Consider the following 22614-nt stretch of genomic DNA (forward strand, 5'->3'; position numbering starts at 1 on the left):
AACAACCAAATACTACTTAAATATTACAAATCTTGCATTTCAACGATATAAATTCAAAATTAACTTTGAAAAATCAAGAGAGTGTAACTGTGTTAAGGTAAACAATGACAAAACACTACTGAAATATTCCAAATCTTTCATTTCAATGAAAGAAATTCAAAATGAACTTTTAAAAATCAAGAGAATGTAACTGTTATAATGTAAACCACTACAAAACACTTCTGAAATATTCCAACTCGCGCATTTCAACGAAAAAAATCCAAAATGAACTTTGAAAAATCAAGAGAATGTAAGTGTGACAAGGTAAACCACAAAAAAAAACACAACTGAAATATTCCATCTCTCGCATTTCAACGAAAGAAATTCAAAATGAACTTTGAAAAATTATGAGAATGTAACTGTGTCAAGGTAAAGCACAACAAAACACATTTCAACGAAAGAAATCCACAATGAACTTTGAAAAATCAAGAGAATGTAACTGTGACAAAGTAAACCACGACAAAACAATACTGAAATATTCCAACTCTTACATTTCAACGAAAGAAATCCACAATGACATTTGAAAAATCAATAGAATATAACTGTAATAAAGTGAGCCACGGGAAAACAATACTGAAGTATTCCTACTTTTGCATCTCCCAAAAGAATATCAAAATTAACTTTGAAAAATCAAGAGAATATAACTGTGAAATGATAAAACATGACAAAACACAACTTAAATAATCCAACTCTTTCATTTAAACGAATTAAATTCAAAAGTAACTTTGGAAAATCAAGAGAATGTAACTGTGACAAGGTAAACCATGCCAAAACACTACTGAAATATTCCAACTCTTGCATTTCAACGAAAAAAATCCAAAATGAACTTTGAAAAATTAAGAGAATGTAACTTTGACAAGGTAAACCATGGCAAAACACTACTGAAATATTCCAACTCTTGCATTTCATTGAAAGAAATCCAAAATGAACTTTGAAAAATCAAGAGAGTGTAACTGTGACAAGGTAAACCATGAAAAAAACTACTGAAATATTACAACTCTTGCATTTCAACGAAAGAAATCCAAAATTAACTTTGAAAAATCAAGAGAATGTAACTTTGATAAGGTAAACCACGACAAAACATTACTGAAATATTCCAACTCTTGCATTTCAACCAAAAAAATTAAAAATGAACTTTGAAAAATTAAGAGAATGTAACTGTGACAAGGTAAAGCACTACAAAACACTACTGAAATAATCCAACTCTTGCATTTCAATGAAAGAAATTCAAATGAACTTTGAAAAATCAAGAGAATGTAACAGTGACAAGGTAAACCACGACAAAACACTACTGAAATATTCCAACTCTTTCATTTCAACGAAAGAAATCCAAAATGAAATTTGAAAAATCAAGAGAATGTAACTGTGACAAGGTAAACCACGCCAAAACACTACTGAAATATTCCAACTCTTGCATTTCAACGAAATAAATCCAAAATGAACTTTGAAAAATTAAGAGAATGTAACTGTGACTTAAACCACGGCAAAACACTACTGAAATATTCCAACTCTTGCATTTCATCGAAAGAAATCCAAAATGAACTTTGAAAAATCAAGAGAATGTAACTGTGACAAGGTAAACCACGATAAAACACTACTGAAATATTCCGACTCTTGCATTTTAACGAAAGAAATCCAAAATGAACTTTGAAAAATCAATAGAATGTAACTGTGAGAAGGTAAACCACGACAAAACACTACTGAAATATTCCAACTCTTGCATTTCAACCAAAAAAATTAAAAATGAACTTTGAAAAATTAAGAGAATTTAGCTGTGACAAGATAAACCACAACAAAAAAATACTGAAAAAATCCAACTCTTGCATTTCAAGAAAAGAAATTCAAATGACCTTTGAAAAATAAAGAAAATGTAACTGTGACAATGTAAATCATAACAAAACACTACTGAAATATTCCAACTCTTACATTTCAAAGAAATAAATTAGAAATGAACTTTGAAAAATCAAGAGAATGTAACTGTGACAAGGTAAACCGCGACAAAACACTACTTAAATATTCACACTCATGCATTTCAATGAAATATATTCAAATGAACTTTGAAAAATCAAGAGAATGTAACTGTGACAAGGTAAACCACGACAAAACGCTATTGAATTATTACAAGTGATCCATTTAAACGAAAGAAAATAAAAATGAACTTTGAAAAATTAAGAGAATGTAACTGTGACAAGTTAAACCATGCCAAAACACTACTGAAATATTCCAACTCTTAAATTTCAACGAAAAAAATCCAAAATGAACTTTGAAAAATTGAGAGAATGTAACTGTGACAAAGTAAACCACGGCAAAACACCACTGAAATATTCCAACTCTTGCATTTCATCGAAAGAAATCCAAAATGAACTTTGAAAAATCAAGAGAATGTAACTGTGACAAGGTAAACCACGATAAAACACTACTGAAATATTCCAACTCTTGCATTTCAACGAAAGAAATCCAAAATGAACTTTGAAAAATCAATAGAATGGAACTGTGAGAAGGTAAACCACGACAAAACATTACTGAGATATTCCAACTCTTGCATTTCAACGAAAAAAATTAAAACTTAACTTTTAAAAATTAAGAGAATGTAACTGTGACAAGGTTCAAAAGTTCAAAATGAACTTTCAAAAATTAAGAGAATGTAAGTGTGACAAGGTAAACCACAAAAAAAATACTACCGAAATATTCCATCTCTCGCATTTTAACGAAAGAAATTCAAAATGAACTTTGAAAAATCAAGAAAATGTAACTGTGTCAAGGTAAAGCACAACAAAACACATTTCAACGAAAGAAATCCACAATGAACTTTGAAAAATCAAGAGAATGTATCTGTGACAAAGTAAACCACGACAAAACACTACTGAAATATTCCAACTCTTGCATTTCAACGAAAGAAATCCAAAATGAACTTTGAAAAATTAAGAGAATGTAACTGTGACAAAGTAAACCACGGCAAAACAATACTGAAATATTCCAACTCTTGCATTTTACGAAAGAAATTGTAAATGAACTTTGAAAAATCAAGAGAATGTAACTGTGAAAAGATAAACCACGACAAAACACTACTGAAATGTTTCAACTCTTGTGTTTCAACGATTAAAATTCAAAAATAAACTTTGGAAAATTAAGAGAATGTAACTGTGACAAGGTCAACCACAACAAAAAACTACTGAAATATTCCAAATCTTGCATTAAAACTAAATAAATCCAAAATGAACTTTGAAAAATTAAGATAATTTAACTGTGACAAGTTAAACCATCACAAAACACTACTGAAATATTTCAACTCTTGCATTTCAATGTAAAAAATACAAAATGAACTTTGAAAAATCAAGAGAATGTAATTGTGACAAGGTAAACCACGGCAAAACACTACTGAAATATTCCAACTCTTGCATTTCATCGAAAGAAATCCAAAATGAACTTTGAAAAATCAAGAGAATGTAACTGTGACAAGGTAAACCACGATAAAACACTACTGAAATATTCCAACTCTTGCATTTCAACGAAAGAAATCCAAAATGAACTTTGAAAAATCAAGAGAATGTAACTGTGAGAAGGTAAACCACGACAAAACATTACTGAAATATTCCAATTCTTGTATTTCAGTGAAAAAAATTAAAAATGAACATTGAAAAATTAAGAGTATGTAACTGTGACAAGTTACAGCACTACAAAACACTACTGAAATAATCCAACTCTTGCATTTCAATGAAAGAAATTCAAATGACCTTTGAAAAATCAAGAAAATGTAACTGTGACAAGGTAAATCACGACCAAACACTACTGAAATATTATCCAACTCTTACATTTCAATGAAAGAAATTCGAAATGAACTTTGAAAAATCAAGAGAATGTATCGGTGACAAGGTAAACCACAACAAAACTCTACTGAAATATTCCAACTCTTGCATTTCAAAGAAAGAAATACAAAATGAACTTTGAAAAATTAAGAGAGTTTAACTGTCACAAGGTAAACCATGACAAAACACTACTGAAATATTCCAACTCTTGTATTACAATGAAAGAAATCCAAAATGAACTTTGAAAAATTAAGAGAATGTAAGTGTGACAAGGTAAACCAGAACAAAACACTTCTGAAATATTCCAACTCTTGCATTTCAATGATATAAATTCAAAATGAACTTTAAAAAATTAAGAAAATGTAACTGTGACATGGTAAACCACGACAAAACACTACTGAAATATTCCAACTCTTGCATTTCAACGAAAGAAATTCAAAATGAACTTTTGAAAAATCAAGAAAATGTAACTCTGATAAGGTAAACCACAACAAAACATTACTGAAATAATTCAACTCTTGCATTTCAACGACAGAAAAACCAAAATGAACTTTGAAAAATCAAGAGAATGTAACTGTGACTAGGTAAACCACGACAAAACACTATTGAAATATTCCAACTCTTGCATTTCATCGAAAGAAATCCAAAATGAACTTTAAAAAATTAAGAGAATTTAACTGTGACAAGGTAAACTGCAACAACACACTACTGAAATATTCCAACTCTTGCATTTCAACGAAAGAAATTCAAAATGAACTTTGAAAAATCAAGAGAATGTAACTGTAACAAGCTAAACCACGACAAAACACTACTGAAATATTCCAACTCTTGCATTTCAACGAAAGAAATTCACAATGAACTTTGAGAAATCAAGAAAATGTAACTGTGACAAGGTAAACCACGACAAAACACTACTGAAATATTCCAATTCTTGCATTTCAACGAAAGAAATTCAAAATTAACTTTGAAAAATTAAGATAATGTAACTGTGACAAGGTAAACCACGACAAAACACTACTGAAATATTCCAACTCTTGCATTTCAACGTAAAAAATCCAAAATGAACTTTGAAAAATTAAGAGAATGTAATTGTGACAAAGTAAACCACGGCAAAACACTACTGAAATATTCCAACTCTTGCATTTCAACTAAAGAAATCCAAAATGAACTTTGAAAAATCAAGAGAATGTAACTGTGACAAGGTAAACCACGATAAAACACTACTGAAATATTCCAACTCTTGCATTTCAACGAAAGAAATCCAAAATGAACTTTGAAAAATCAAGAGAATGTAACTGTGAGAAGGTAAACCACGACAAAACATTACTGAAATATTCCAACTCTTGCATTTCAACGAAAAAAATTCAAAATGAACTTTGAAAAATCAAGAGAATGTAACTGTGACAAGGTAAAGCACTACAAAACACTACTGAAATATTCCAACTCTCGCATTTCAACGAAAGAAATTCAAAATGAACTTGAAAAATTAAGAAAATGTAACTGTGCTAAGGTAAACCACAACAAAACACTACTGAAATATTCTAACTCTTGCATTTCAACGAAATAAATTCAAAATAAACTTTTAAAAATCAAGAGAATGTAATTGTGACAAGGTAAACCACGACATAACACTATTGAAATATTCCAACTCTTGCATTTCATCGAATGAAATCCAAAATGAACTATGAAAAATCAAGAAAAAGTAAATGTGATAAGGTAAACCACAACAAAACATTACTAAATATTACAACTCGTGCATTACAACGAAAGAAAATCGTAAGGGTGTTTAAAAATTCAAGAGAATGTAACTGTGATTAGGTAAACCAAGACGAAATACTAGTGAAATAGTCCAGCTCTTGCATTTGATCGAAAGAAATCCAAAATAAACTTTGAAAAATTAAGAGAATTTAACTGTGACAAGGTAAACTGCAACAACACACTACTGAAATATTCCAACTCTTGCATTTCAACGAAAGAAATTCAAAATGAACTTTGAAAAATCAAGAGAATGTAACTGTAACAAGCTAAACCACGACAAAACACTACTGAAATATTCCAACTCTTGCATTTCAACGAAAGAAATCCGAAATGAACTTTGAAAAATCAAGAAAATGTAACTGTGACAACGTAAACCACAACATAACACTACAGAAATATTTCAACTCTTGCATTTCAACGATAGAAATTCAAAATGAACTTTGAAAAATCAAGAGAATGTAACTGTGACAAGGTAAACCACGACAAAACACTACTGAAATATTCCAACTCTTGCATTTCAATGAATGAAATTCAAAATAAACTTTGAAAAATCAAGAGAATGTATCTGTGACATTTTAAACCATGAAAAAAAACTACTGAAATATTCCAACTCTTGCATTTCAACGAATGAAATTCAAAATGAACTTTGAAAAATTAAGAGAATGTAACTGTGACAAGGTAAACCATGCCAAAACACTACTGAAATATTCCAACTCTTGCATTTCAACGTAAAAAATCCAAAATGAACTTTGAAAAATCAAGAGAATGTATCGGTGACAAGGTAAACCACAACAAAACACTACTGAAATATTCCAACTCTTGCATTTCAACGAAAGAAATTCAAAATGAACTTTGAAAAATTAAGAGAATGTAACTGTGACAAGGTAAACCATGACAGAACACTACTGAAATATTCCAACTCTTGCATTTCAATGAAAGAAATCCAAAATGAACTTTGAAAAATTAAGAGAATGTAACTGTAACAAGGTAAACTGCAACAAAACACTACTGAAATATTCCAACTCTTGCATTTCAATGAAAGAAATTCAAAATGAACTTTGAAAAATCAACAGAATGTAACTGTGACAAGGTAAACCAAGACATAACACTACTGAAATATTCCACCTCTTGCATTTCAACGAATGAAATACAAAATGAACTTTGAAAAATCAAGAAAATGTAACTGTGATAAGGTAAACCACAACAAAACATTACTGAAATAATTCAACTCTTGCATTTCAACGAAAGAAATTCAAAATGGACTTTGAAAATTCAAGAGAATGTAACTCTGATTAGGTAAACCATGACAGAACACTATTGAAATATTCCAACTCATGCATTTCATCGAAAGAAAAACAAAATAAACTTTGAAAAATCAAGAGAATGTAACTGTGACAAGGTAAATTACGACATGACACTACTGAAATATTCCAACTCTTGCATTTCAATGAAAGAAATCCAAAATGAACTTTGAAAAATTAAGAGAATGTAACTGTAACAAGGTAAACTGCAACAAAACACTACTGAAATATTCCAACTCTTGCATTTCAACGAAAGAAATTCAAAATGAACTTTAAAAAATCAAGAAAATGTAACTGTGATAAGGTAAACCACAACAAAACATTACTGAAATAATTCAACTCTTGCATTTCAACGAAAGAAATTCAAAATGAACTTTGAAAAATCAAGAGAATGTAACTGTGACAAGGTAAACCATGACAAAACACTACTGAAATGTTCCAACTCTTGCATTTCAACGAAAGAAATTCAAAATGAACTTTGAAAAATCAAGAAAATGTAACTGTGACAAGGTAAACCACGACAAAACACTACTGAAATATTCCCACTCTTGCATTTCAACGATAGAAATTCAAAATGAACTTTGAAAAATCAAGAGAATGTAACTGTGACAAGGTAAACCATGACAAAACACTATTGAAATATTCCAACTCTTGCATTTCAACGAAAGAAATTCAAAATGAACTTTGAAAAATCAAGAAAAAGTAAATGTGATAAGGTAAACCACTACAAAACATTACTGAAATAATCCAACTCTTGCATTTCAACTAAAGAAATCCAAAATGAACTTTGAAAAATCAAGAGAATGTAACTGTGACAAGGTAAACCACGACAAAACACTATTGAAATATTCCAACTCTTGCATTTCATCGAAAGAAATTCAAAATGAAATTTGAAAAATCAAGAGAATGTAACTGTGTTAAGGTAAACAATGAAAAAATACTACTGAAATATTCCAACTCTTGCATTTCAACGAAAGAAATCAAAAATGAACTTTGAAAAATCAAGAAAATGTAACTTTGACAAGGTAAACCACAACAAAACACTAATGAAATAATTAAACTCTTGCATTTTCATGAAAGAAATTCAAAATGAACTTTGAAAAATCAAGAGAATGTAACTGTGACAAGGTAAACCACAACAAAACACTACTAAAATATTCCAACTCTTGCATTTCAACTAAAGAAATTCAAAATGAAATTTGAAAAATTAAGAGAATGTAAATGTGACAAGGTAAACCACAAAAAAAACTACTGAAATATTCCAACTCTTGCATTTCAACGAAAGAAAACCAAAATGAACTTTGAAAAATCAAGAGAATGTAACTGTGACAAGGTAAACCACAACATAACACTATTGAAAAATTCCAACTCTTGCATTTCAATGAAAGAAATTCAAAATGAACTTTGAAAAAACAAGAGAATGTAATTGTGACAAAGTAAACCACGACATAACACTACTGAAATATTCCAACTCTTGCATTTCAACGAAAGAAATCCAAAATGAACTTTTAAAAATCAATAGAATGTAACTGTGAAATGGTAAACCACGACAAAACGCTACTGAAATAAACCAACTCTTGCATTTCAATGAAAGAAATTCAAAATGAACTTTGAAAAATCAAGAGAATGTAACTGTGACAAGGTAAACCACAACAAACCACTACTGAAATATTCCAACTCTTGCATTTCAATGAAAGAAATTCAAAATGAACTTTGAAAAATCAAGAGAATGTAACTGTGACAATGTAAACCACGACAAAACACCACTGAAATATTCCAACTCTTGCATTTCAACGAAAGAAATCGAAAATGAACTTTAAGAAATCAAGAGAATGTAACTGTGACAAAGTAAACCATGACAAACCACTACTGAAATAATCCAACTCTTGCATTTCAACGAAAGAAATCAAAAATGAACTTTGAAAAATCAAGAGAATGTAACTGTGACAAGGTAAACCACGAAAAACCATTACTGAAATATTCCAACTGTCCTAGTCGATTACGTCATTCTATGCCCATATATGGACCCCCGTCATGATCTCCTGATAGGTTTCTACCGATTTTGTAGTCATGTAATCAGTTTCTCAGAAATCCTTTTGTCCTAGTCGATTACGTCATTCTATGCCCATAAATGGATTCCCGTCACGAGCTCCTGATAGGGTTCTACCGATTATGTAATCAATTTCTCTGGAATTCTCTCCCTTCGTTTAGGCAATAAATTTCTCGGAAATCCTCTCCCCTCGAGGGATTCAATGCCCATATATGGAGTTCCGTCACGTGCTCATGAGGTTAGGTTAGGTTACGTAATCAATTTCTCGGAAATCCATTTTCCCTCTCGAATCCTAGATAAATATATCTCTTCCCCACCTTCCCCTTAGAAAGAACAAATTAATTCGTCTTTCGTGAATCAATAATTCCCCTTAGAAACAACAAATTAGTTCCCCTTTCTTGAATCAATAATTACCCTTAGAAACAACAAATTAATTCTCCTTTCTTGAATCAATAATTCCCCTTAGAAACAATAAATTAATTCCCCTTTCGTGAATCAATAATTCCCCTTAGAAACAACAAATTAATTCCCCTTTCTTGAATCAATAATTGCCCTTAGAAACAACAAATTAATTCCCCTTTCGTGAATCAATAATTCTCCTTAGAAACATCAAATTAATTCCCCTTTCGTGAATTAATAATTCACCTTAGAAACAATAAATTCATTCCCCTTTCGTGAATCAATAATTCCCCTTAGAAACAACAAATTATTTCCCCTTTCGTGACAAATCAATCAACCTTGACTTCATCCGTGAGCCTTTAAAAAATTTCGCCCAGAAACAATTCTCCTGGACGAACACCAAAGACCTTAATAAACTTCGCCCGGAAACAATTCTCCTGGACGAACTCCAAAGACATTAATAAACTTCGCCCGGAGACAATTCTCCTTGGAAATACATCAAAGTGAGAAATATCCTGTTTTTTTCATTCTCACTGACAAAAACCACAAAACCGATATAAATTGCTGTTGACATTCGAGAAAAACATCAAATAAATTGACAGACTCTCATAACCATCCAAGAAACATCCATCAATGTGAGAAAAATCCTGTTTTTTCAAGTGAGAAAAATCCTGTTTTTTCATTCTCAGTGACAAAAACCATAAATTATGTACTGTCAACGTTAAACTAAATTGTAGATGGCAGCACGGTGTTCTCGTTGCGCTGGTACCCCCCTCTCTACTTATGTGACTAGCTGGTGCATCGAGGTTGATAATCCGATCTTCTTCTTCTGAAATTAAAACAGTGAAGAAACAACTGTAGCAAGAACAAATTATAGAGAGAAGTGCGTTCGAGCAATTGCATGATTGGATGTGATCAGGGGCGTATTTTACAATGGAGTTGGGGGTGGCTCCTCCAGAAACCACTTTGATCCCCCCCCCCGAAAATTAGCGCCTTCAAAAATCTCGTCAAAACTAAATTAGCCTCCACAATTCTACCATCTACTGAAACACATCAGTTTTCTTTAGTATACTTTTGCCTCTATGGTACAAATTACTATATGAATCATTTTTCATCTTAGACTTGGTTATTTTCAATTGACTTGGGAAAATTGGTTCCAACTTCGCCCCTTCCCTTTCACCAAATTTTGACGAAATTACTCCCTTGACGTACGTAATTTGATGTGAAGTTTTGAATCTGTTCGAACTTTTCTCTTACATCATTGTTTTAAAAAAGTGAAAAAAGAATGATGTTAGTAAAAATTCCCAAAAATAGGACTTTCCCTGTTACTCACGTGAAAAAAAAGTGAAAGTTGGCAACCCTGGCCAGGACGTTTGAAGGAATAGATCCGGTTACATCTAGCAGAAGTATAGTGGCACAGGCAGGGTCGCAACCTGTAGCAAGAAAGTGCTATTTTAGCACTATTTCATCATGTGTTGCAGTGTAGCACGTGCTGCATTAAATATGGCACGTTTTTTCTTATATGACGAAATAGAACAACATATAAACTGCAATTATGTGATTTGTCTCACATCAAATATATGTCAGAACATTTTTTATGCGTGACAATAATCGAAATACAATCAAATACCGGATATTCGTGCACACGTACGTTTTCCAATTCAGCAATCTGATTAACTAAATTTATTATGGATACATGTTTATTCGATTACCAAGTTTTCCGTCAAAGATGACAAAAAACAAAAAACTTTTTGCATCCTGTGCAGTACCCAAGTCATCTTTCTGGTATTTCCAACCATTTACGAAGAAGTAGGCTTTTTTGTTCAGCCTAGTTGAAAGGCCCAATTACTATGTCTTTGGAGATAAAATGACACCCTACAGCCAACCCCCCCTGGGGAAAGGTTAAAAAATTTACATCAAAAGAAGCAAAAATCAGTCTTTTATTCTCAAACCTGCGCAGTGCAGAGTTACCAACTTTTTTTTGTTCAGCATAGTTGAAAGGTCCAATAACCATGTCTTTGAAGATAAAAATAGCACCCTACAGTCCCCTGGGGAAAAGTTATAAAAATTTATCCTAAGCGAAAACTTTTTTAATAATTGAGTAGAATACCAAGAACACTGAGTATGAAACCTATTTGTTTTAATTGGTTAAGCGAATACTTCATTAATATTAAAACATAAATTAATTTTTTTTTAGGAAAAGACGTATATGTAGATATTCAGTGTCGAGATGGGGGAAAGACCCAGTGGACATAGAACTTAGATGAAAATAGCCACCTGGTTTGTTCAAACCTGCTTTTTTGTTTAGACCACAAGAGACATATTTAATTGAATATAAAATCCTGACATCAAAATATCCACCCATTCTTAACCCCCCCCCCCTTTTCCAAAAAAAGCAGGAAGTAGAACCTGTACGGTTGTGTTTATCCTGGATGACACTGACAATCTGGAACGCCCATTCCAAAATCCCTATTGTCTTGAATTTATGGGTACTTTTTATTTGAGTTTTCAAGCAATTTTTTATTTTGGTTACCCCCGTATACGGGGGTGACGAAAAAACTTATACTTTTGTATACTTTTCGTTTTTATTAAAAAAACCGTATACTTTTCAGTATACGAATATTCATCTACGAATATTCATTTAGTCTACGCAAAATCAGTTAATTACTTGTTGTTGAAGTGACTGGTTATAAGCGGAAATACTTTTAGACGTGCTATGTTTTAGAATTGTAGCTCTTGATGTAATGGTTTGAAGGGGGAGGGGTGTTACCCTTATGTCAAACGTGATGTGACATGCACATATCACAATCTGTAATTTACTTGTTGTTGAAGTGCATGATTATGAAGCGGAAATACTTTTAGATATGGTTGGATTTAGAATTGTAGCTCTTGATGTAATAATTGAAGGGGGGTGTTATCATATGTCAAACGTGATGTTACAAGCACATATTACTTTTCTATTTGATGTGATATAATTTGTTATTCAGTTGTCAAAGTATAATACTAGTATTCGTTTAGTCTATACAAAATCAGTTAATTACTTGTTGCTGAAGTGAATGCTTATAAAAGCGAAAATACTTTTAGATATGATATGAGTTAGTTACTTGTTGCTGAAGTGAACGTTTATATAGCAAAAATACTTTTAGGAATGATACGTTTTTTTTTTATTAACGAAGTGTCCGCTTTACCTTACACATGTTTCATACTCACAGTCCTTGGTTTTCTAATGAAATATTAAATGTGTTTTCGCTTAGGGCAAATTTTATAACCTTTCCCCTGGGGGCTGTAGGGTGTCATTTTATCTCCAAAGAGATAGTTATTAGACCTTTCAACTATGCTGAACAAAAAAGCCTACTTCTTCGTAAATGGTTGAAAATACCAGAAAAATGACTTGGGGACTGTACAGGATGTAAAAAAGTTTTGTGTTTTAAGGTTTTGGCCACGTTGAACCGTGAAAACCAATAACTGCACCTTCAAATGAAAGCTATATATTTATTTCTGTTTGATTTCACATGTTTTTGACCTTTTTTTGCTGGTTTTCCTCCCAAGTTTCTTTGTTTTTCGAGTCTGGTGCCCGCACTCACCAAAAATTGAATATCAATACACAACTCTTTCCCTCAAAATTTTTTTTTGTTCATTGACAAAGTATTCGTTTAACCAATTAAAACAAATAGGTGTCATACTCACTGTCCATGTTATTTTAATGAATTATTAAATAAGTTTTCGTTTATAACCTTTCCCAAGGGGTTGTAGGGTGTTATTTTATCTCCAAAGTCATAGTTATTGGGCCTTTCAACTATGCTGAACAAAAAAAAAGTTGGTAAGCCTGCACTGCGCAAGTTGAAGAATGAAAGACTGATTTTTGTTTCTTTTGTCAAACACGTTTGCAGTCATGTGTCATGATATTTTTAGGACAGGGGGGGGGGGGTAACAAAAAAAATTTGCTTGATAATTCGAATAAAAAGTACCCATAAATTCAAGAAAATTGGGAGAAAATTATTAATGAAGTATTCGCTTAACCAATTAAAACAAATAGGTTTCATACTCACTGTCCTTGGTATTCTAATGATTAATGATTAAAATATTCTAATTAAAAAAGTTTTCGCTTAGGATAAATTTTATAACCTTTCCTCAGGGGACTGTAGGGTGCTATTTTTATCTCCAAAGACATGTATATTAGACCTTTCAACTATGCTGAACACAAAAAAGGCTGGTAACTCTGCACTGCACAGGTTGAAGAATAAAAGACTGAATTTTGCTTCTTCTGAAGTAAATTTTATAACCTTTCCCCAGGGGGGGGGCTGTAGGGTGTCATTTTATCTCCAAAGACATAGTTATTGGGCCTTTCAACTATGCTGAACAAAAAAGCCTTCTTCTTCGTAAATGGTCGGAAATACCAGAAAGATGACTTGGGTACTGCACAGGATGCAATTTTTTTTTTGTTTTTTTGTTATCTTTGACGGAAAACTTGGTACTATTAGAAGAAATTTGTTACTATTAAGAAAATACCTGTTACTTCTAAGAGAAATTTAAGTGTGTTAAGTAAATGTGTGTTAGTATTAATGGATATTCTTGATACTTCGAAGAGATAATTTGTTAGTGTTAATGAAATCTTGCTACTTCTGTCACATAACGTGTCATCATAATGAAAAAATTGTTACCTCTAAGAAAAATTTGGTATCTTTGACAGAAAACTTGTTACTTCTAACTGATAACTAGTTGTCATTGATGAAAAATTGTTACTTTTAAGAGAAATTTATTATCATTGACGCAAAGGTTGATGCTTTTAGAGAAAAAATTTTTACTGTTAAGAAAACACCTATTACTTCTAAGAGAAATTTGAGTGTGTTAAGTAACTAGAATTAAACTACGTAATTTTCTGAAACCTGGTTCTCGGAAAGTCACTTTGTTGTTTATTATTATTATTATTATTAACATATTTCAATGATGAGACCTGTCCTAGGAACCTATTTATGCACTCTTTAGATGAATAATAGTATATTTTTTAAAAGCTTTATATACATTTTTATAAAGAGGGTAATGGAGGTCGTGTTTATATCTCGAGTGTGAAAGCTATTGTCTATTATAGTGGGGAATGGAATACTTAGTTGAATTTTATACCTTTGTAGTGCTCCTTTAGCCATATTTCTACGCCTAGTTAGCCATGTCCAGTTGAAACTGTGTATAAATTCTTCATTTTTTTCCTACTGCCTATTTCGCAAGAAAATAACTCGTCTTTAACAAATTTAGTCATAGCTAGTTGAAACTGTGTACAAATTCTTCATTTTTAGTCCTATTGTGTAGGTAATGACGGAAAATTTAACATTTTTTTTCTAAATTTTGTGTGTTTTTGCAAGAAAATGGATTGCCTTTTACAAATTTAGCTGTAACCAGTTGAAACTGTGTATAAATTCTTCATTTTTAGTCTTATTGCATAGGCAATGAAGGAACATTTAACATTTTTTTCTGATTTTGTGTGGTTTCACAAGACAAAGGCGCCTCTTTAAACCTGCACTATAGACTATACAAGGGAACCAGATATTTCCATCCTATTTTTTTTTAAGCCTTCTTAAAGTACAAAATACTTCGAACTGTTTGAACATTTGTATCATGTTGAACTTCTTCTTACAGGACACTCCGTTGATAAAAATTGAAAGCACAAGCCAGGGAAAAAGAAATTGAATTTTATCACTGAAGTTATCACCATAGATGATGATAGTAGTAACCGTACAATTACTTGAGAACCTACCCGCAAACCTACGCCTGAGGCAGCGGGTAGGTTTTCAAGTAATTGGGTTACCAGGGTCATTTGCAAAGAGGTATCATTTCTATAGTAATTTGAAAAATCATATGGAATTTGCTTGAAGGTATATACTTTGCGTACTTGCCCGTACCAAACAGGTTGGTTATAATCTGTTCTGGTTCAAGTTTTTTCTGACACAATTAACTGAATTTCTATTTCATGATATACTAGTTTTTTTTTGGTTAGATCCGTGTCGGAAAAACCGGTGTATCTTTTTAGATGCCAATTATTTTTTGTATATATTCAAGTTTCAAATTAGATTCCTCAACCGTTAGTTTTCTTTACAATTCATATTAGTAAGAGAATTGAATTCAAAGAGAATAGTTTTTATTTGCAAGGATATTGGTAGAGGAAAAAAAATGAGTGGTGCATTTACATTATTGGAGATTAATGATGGAGCTAGCAACAGTGATGTAATTACTTCTTTAGTTTACGAGATTTGCAAATTTTTTGCGAAGAGGTATTAGCGTAAAGGTATTGCGATGGTTAAGAATGCCTCACGGCTAATTAAAGAATGGGGTGCTTACATCAGATACTTAATAGATTTGACACTTACAAGAGACATTGCTAGAGTCAAATATATTTGGTGTTGGTGATATTATGACCCTCCAAGTCCCCTGGGGAAAGGGCTGCACAGTGTATCGGTATCGGACGTATCATTTTTGGGCGTATTGCTATCGCAGGTATCTATAGAGATTTTTAGTAGCTCGTATAAAAGATATTACTCATATCTACGTTCTTCCTATAAATTCAACCAACAGCAACTTCAAAACGGCACTAAAAACGGCACTTTTGGTGCAATGTCTCAAGTGGAAAAGCTGGGGGCTAGTGGACTACCAGCACTTTTAGATTGACGTTTAATGGCTCATTCGAAAGCTAATGCTCGTATCTACGTGATGTTTATCATTTCTACCATCAATTAAAACAATACTTTTTATGTCACTTATTAATTATATTAAATAAAAAAAAATGATTTTTTTTAAATTAAAGCAAGGAACGACGGTAAAACTTAAACCGAACAGAAATTATTTCGTATATGAAAGGGGGTGTCCCCTCCACAACGCCGCGCTCTTTACGATAATGTTTTTTATTTTTTTAAAAAAAAGAGTCGTTAGAAAGTCAAACTTTTGCTTAAAAAGTGAGGTGTTGCGGCGGGGACAGCCCCTTTCATATACAGAATAGAGTTTTATGGATATTGGTAAAAGTGGTATTTTATTTTTAAAAAGTTCAATATTCGAAGCTAGCTTCAGCAGGAGCTTAGGTTAGTAGTGGTGAAAATTGAGATATAAGGAGCAATTGCCCCCTATTTTTGAAAAAATAGCTTTTTGTGGCAATTATACTTTTAAAAAATACAAATTTCAAGATTCAAAACTAGCTTAAACATGAGATTAGGATAGTAGTGGTGACAATTGAGATCTATGGAGCAATTGCCCACTATTTTTGAAAAAATACGCTTTTTTGGCATTTATACTTTTAAAAAATAAAAAGTTCAAGATTCGAATCTAGCTCCAGCAGGAGCTTAGGATAGTAGTGGTGGCAATTGAGATATAAGGAGCAATTGCCCCCTATTTTTGAAAAAATGCCTTTTTGTGTCATTTATACTTTTAAAAATACAAAGTTCAATATTCGAAACTAGCTCCAGCAGGTGCTTAGGATAGTACTGGGAACACTGTAGATATAATTACCAATTGCCCCCTTTTTTTGAAAAAAAAATAATATTATGTGAAATTTATTCTTTTTAAAGATACAAATTTCAATATTCGAAGCTAGTTCCAGCAGGAGCTTAGGATAGTAGTGGTGAAACTTTAGATATAATGAGAACTTTCCACCAATATTTGAAAAATTAACTTGTTGTGTCATTTATACTTTAAAAAAAACAAAGTTCAATATTCGAAACTAGCTTCATCAGGAGCTTAGGATAGTAGTGGTGACAATTGAGATATAAGGAGCAATTGCCCCCTATTTTTGAAAAAATACCTTTTTGTGGCATTTATACTTTTAAAAAATACAAAGTTCAATATTCGAAACTAGCTGCATCAGGAGCTTAGGATAGTAGTGGTGACAATTGAGATATAAGGAGCAATTGCCCCCTATTTTTGAAAAAATACCATTTTTTGGCAATTATAATTTTAAAAAATACAATGTTCAATATAAGAAGCTAGCTTCAGCAGGAGCTTAGGATAGTAGTGGTGACAATTGAGATATAAGGAGCAATTGCCCCCTATTTTTGAAAAAAATACCTTTTTGTGGCATTGATACTTTTAAAAATACAAACTTCAATATTCTAACCTAGCTTCAACAGGAGCTTAGGATAGTAGTGGTGACAATTGAGATATTAGGAGCAATTGCCCCCTATTTTTGAAAAAATACCTTTGTGTGGCATTTATACTTTTAAAAAATACAAAGTTCAATATTCGAAGCTAGCTCCAGCGGGAGCTTAGGATAGTAGAGGTGACAATTGAGATATATGGATCAATTGCCCCCCCTAATTTTGAAAAATACCTTTTTGTGGCATTTATACTTTTAAAAAAACAAAAGTTCAATATTCGAAACTAGCTTCAGCAGGAGCTTAGGATAGTAGTGGTGACAATTGAGATATAAGGAGCAATTGCCCACTATTTTTGAAAAAATACGTTTTTGTGGAATTGATACTTTTAAAAAATACAAAGTTCTATATTCGAAACTAGCTTCAGTAGGAGCTTAGGATAGTAGTGGTGACAATTGAGATATAAGGAGTAATTGCCCCCTATTTTTGAAAAAATACCGTTTTTTGGCAATTGATACTTTTAAAAAAATAAATAGTTCTAGATTCTACTCTTTCGTAAACTTGATGTTCTGAGATGATATGTTAATAGTTATATCAACGGGTCTAGTGCCCCCTATGTATTAAAAAATACCTTTGTGTGTCAACTTAACTTTTAAAAAAATACAAAGTTATATCATCAAAATTAGCTCCAGCAGGAGATTAGGATAGTACTGGTGAACCGGGAGATATTAGGAGCAATGGCCACCTATTTTTGAAAAAATAACTTTTTGTGGCATTTATAATTTTATAAAATACAATCTTCGAAGTTAGCTCCAGCAGGAGCTTAGGATAGTAGTGGTGACAATTGAGATATAAGGAGCAATTGCCCCCTTTTTTATAAAAATTACCTTTTTGTGGCATTTATACTTTTTAAAAAATAAAAAGTTACTGATTTGAAACTATAGCCAGATGGAGATTCTTATAGTAGGGGGGGCAATTTAGATATGAGGATCCATTGCCCCCTATTATTGAAAAAAAAATACATTTTTGTTGAATATATACTTTTTAAAAAATACAAAGTTCAATATTCGAAACTAGCTTCAGCAGGAGCTTAGGATAGTAGTGGGGACAATTGAGATATAAGGAGCACTTGCCCACAATTTTTGAAAAAATACAGTTTGGTGGCATTTATAATTTTATAAAATACAAAGTTCAATATTCAAATCTAGCTCCAGCAGGAGATTAGGATAGTAGTGGTGACAATTGAGATATAAGGAGCAATTGCCCCCTATTTTTGAAAAAATACCTTTTTGTGGCATTTATACTTTTAAAAATACACTCTTCAATATTCGAAGCTAGCTTCAGCAGGAGCTTAGGATAGTAGTGGTGACAATTGAGATATAATGAGCAATTGCCCCCTATTTTTGAAAAAAATACCTTTTGTGGCATTTATACTTTTAAAAATACAAAGTTCAATATTCGAAACTAGCTTCAGCAGGAGCTTAGGATAGTAGTGGTGACAATTGAGATATAAGGAGCAATTGCCCCCTATTTTTGAAAAAATACCTTTTTGTGGCATTGATACTTTTAAAAATACAAAGTTCAATATTCGAAACTAGCTTCAGCAGGAGCTTAGGATAGTAGTGGTGACAATTGAGATATAAGAAGCAATTGCCCACTATTTTTGAAAAAATACCTTTTTGTGGCATTGATACTTTTAAAAATACAAAGTTCAATATTCGAAACTAGTTTCAGCAGGAACATAGTTTAGTAGATGGTAAATATTAGCTATTTGGATCATGTGCCCCCTTTACTTGAAAAAATACCTTTTTTTATCATTTTGACTTTATATAAATTTAAAATTCAAATTTATATTAAGAATTAGCGGCGTTGAGTAGTGGTGACACTTGAAATATAAGGAGCAATTGTCCCCTATTTTTGAAAAAATACATTTTTGTGGCATTTATACTTTTTAAAAAATACAAAGTTCAATATTCGAATCTATCGTCAGAAGGAGCTTAGGTTAGTAGTGGGGACAATTGAGATATAAGGAGAAATTGCCCACTCTTTTTGAAAAAAAATAACTTTTTGTTTCATTTATACTTTTAAAAAATACAAAGTTCAATATTCGAACCTAGCTTCAGCAGGAGCTTAGGATAGTAGTGGTGACAATTGAGATATAAGGAGTAATTTCTCCCTATTTTTGAAAAAATACCATTTTTTGGAATTTATACTTTAAAAATATTCAATGTTCAAAATTAGAATCTAGATCCAGCAGGAGCTTAGGATAGTAGTGGTGACAATTGAGATATAAGGAGCAATTGCCCCCTATTTTTGAAAAAATACATTTTTGTGGCATTGATAATTTTAAAAATAAATAGTTCAATATTCGAAGCTAGCTTCAGCAGGAGCTTAGGATAGTAGTGGTGACAATTGAGATATAAGGAGCAATTGCCCCCTATTTTTGATAAAATGCGTTTGTGTGGCATTTATACTTTTAAAAATACAAAGGTCAATATTCGAAACTCGCTTCAGCAGGAGCTTAGGATATTAGTGGTGACAAGTGAGATATAAGGAGCAATTTCCCCCTAATTATTAAAAAATACCTTTTTGTGGCATTTATACTTTTAAAAATACAAAGTTCAATATTCGAAACTAGCTTCAGCAGGAGCTTAGGATAGTAGTGGTGACAATTGAGATATAAGGAGCAATTGCCCCCTATATTTGAAAAAATACCTTTTTCTGGCAATTATACTTTTAAAAAATACAAAGTTCAATATTCGAATCTCGCTTCAGCAGGAGCTTAGGATAGTAGTGGTGGCAATTGAGATATAAGGAGCAATTGCCCCCTATTTTTGAAAAAATACCTTTTTGTGGCAATTATACTTTTAAAAAATACAAAGTTCAATAATATAAACTAGCTACAACAGGAGCTTAGGATAGTAGTGGTGACAATTGAGATATAAGAAGCAATTGCCCCCTATTTTTGAAAAAATACCTTTTTGTGGCATTTATACTTTTAAAAAATTCAATATTCGAAGCTAGCTCCAGCAGGAGCTTAGGATAGTAGTGGTGACAATTGAGATATAAGGAGCAATTGCCCCCTATTTTTGAAAAAATACCTTTTTGTGGCATTTATACTTTTTTTAAAATACAAATTTCAATATTCGAAGCTAGCTTCAGCAGGAGCTTCGGATAGTAGTGGTTACAATTGAGATATGAGGAGCCATTGCACACTATTTTTGAAAAAAAATACATTTTTGTGTCATTAATACTTTTTAAAAAATACACATTTCAAGATTCGAAGCTAGCTAAATCAGTAGCTTAGGATAGTAGTGGTGACAATTGAGATATCAGGAGCTATTACCCACTATTTTAGAAATAAAAGATTTGTGTGGCATTTAAACTGTTTAAATATAAAAAGTTCAATCTTCGATACTAGCTTCAACAGGAGCTTAGGATAGTAGTGGTGACAATTGAGATATAAGGAGCAATTGCCCCCTATTATTGAAAAAATATCTTTTTGTCGCATTTATAATAATAAAAATTACAATATTCTAAGCTATCTACAGCAGAAGCTTAGGATAGTAGTGGTGACAATTGAGATATAAGGAGCAATTGCCCCATAATATTGACAATTTACCTTTTTGTGTCATTTATACTTTTTAAAAATAATATGTTAATTTGTCGCAGCGATCGTAAGGAGGTTCTGCTTTGAGTTGGTGGGTAACGGGATAGATAAGCATCAAGTGCCCCCCTTAAATTGAAAAAATACCTTTTTGTGGCAGAATTACTTTTTTAAAATAACAACTTATAAAAAAGAAGTACTCTAATGAAGTCGCTGAGGCTTGACTTGGGGACACTAGAGATCTAAGGAGCACTTACCCCCTATTTTGGAAAAAAAAAACGAGTGTTAGTCTTTTCTACATTAAAAAAAAACACAGATCTAAAGACGACCCTATCTTCAGCAGGAGCTTAGGATAGTAGTGGTGACAATTGAGATATAAGGAGCAATTGCCCCCTATTTTTGAAAAATACCTTTTTGTGGCATTTATACTTTTAGAAATTACAAAGTTCAAAATTCGAAGCTATCTTCAGCAGGAGCTTAGGATAGTAGTGGTGACAATTGAGATATAAGGAGCTATTGCCCCCTATTTTTGAAAAAATACATTTTTGTGGCATTTATACTTTTAAAAAATAAAAAGTTCAAAATTAGAAGCTATCTTCATCAGGAGCTTAAGATAGTAGTGGTGACAATTGAGATATAAGGAGAGTCTATTAAAACACGCAATGAAATATCCTGTGATATCGTTATACCCCGTGATATCGTTATGCTAAGCATTCCAAAACACGAAAATGCTTACGTGACCAAAGAGATTTTTTTTTTTTTTTTTTTTAATTTTTGTGTAAATTTTTTTTTATAAATTAAAGGATATTAAATTTTGCACAATTTAAAAACGGTTAATATACGACTCGAATTTAAATTTAAGCAATTTTAAAAATAGTATATTTTAAACAGATGATAAATCTTCCATCAAATCATGAGTAGAAAATACACTTTCAGATTCAGCATGCCAGGGAACACACTATCATATTCAGCATGTAAGAAAGCCCTACATGTTCACCCACCAAAAAGGTATGTTAACCATAAGTGGGTATGGGTTAGTGACCTGTAATGTGTTTCAGTAGGATAAAAGTTTATGGTGTACTACATAATGTTATATAAGCAGACTGGAATTACATGATAGAGTGATTACATCATTTAATAATACTGCTCAGGAACTGAGAAATGTCCACGAGGAAGTCAGTGGAATTTGCAGCTTTTTCGGAGTTGAAGCACTCTACGTAAAGGGCAATGTACCTACAGATAAAGTTTTAATTCAAAAGTATGACCCTAGGATTCCACTTTTCAATCTAGAAGAGTTTAAGTGTCCCAAATTTGAGGGGGTTATCACCGTCCTGAAGACGAGGTTAGGTTCTTCGCACAGTGGATACCTAAGAACATACCTGATCGTGATAAATCCATAAGACATGTTAAAAACTATTCTATATCATGGGACCATCGTTTGTGGATTTTTAATAGTGAACTCTAATTACTATTTCTTTGTAAACATTTTTTTTTTTTGTTTGTTTTTCTTTCTCAAAAAAAAAAAATATTTTTTAAAAATTATAAATTTTTAAAATTTATTTTTTTTTTTATTTTTTTAAATAAA

This window comes from Artemia sp. Qi Xiang Cuo, chromosome 10 (assembly GCF_049724085.1).
Source record: "Artemia sp. Qi Xiang Cuo chromosome 10, ASM4972408v1, whole genome shotgun sequence".
Lineage (NCBI taxonomy): Eukaryota > Metazoa > Arthropoda > Branchiopoda > Anostraca > Artemiidae > Artemia > Artemia sp. Qi Xiang Cuo.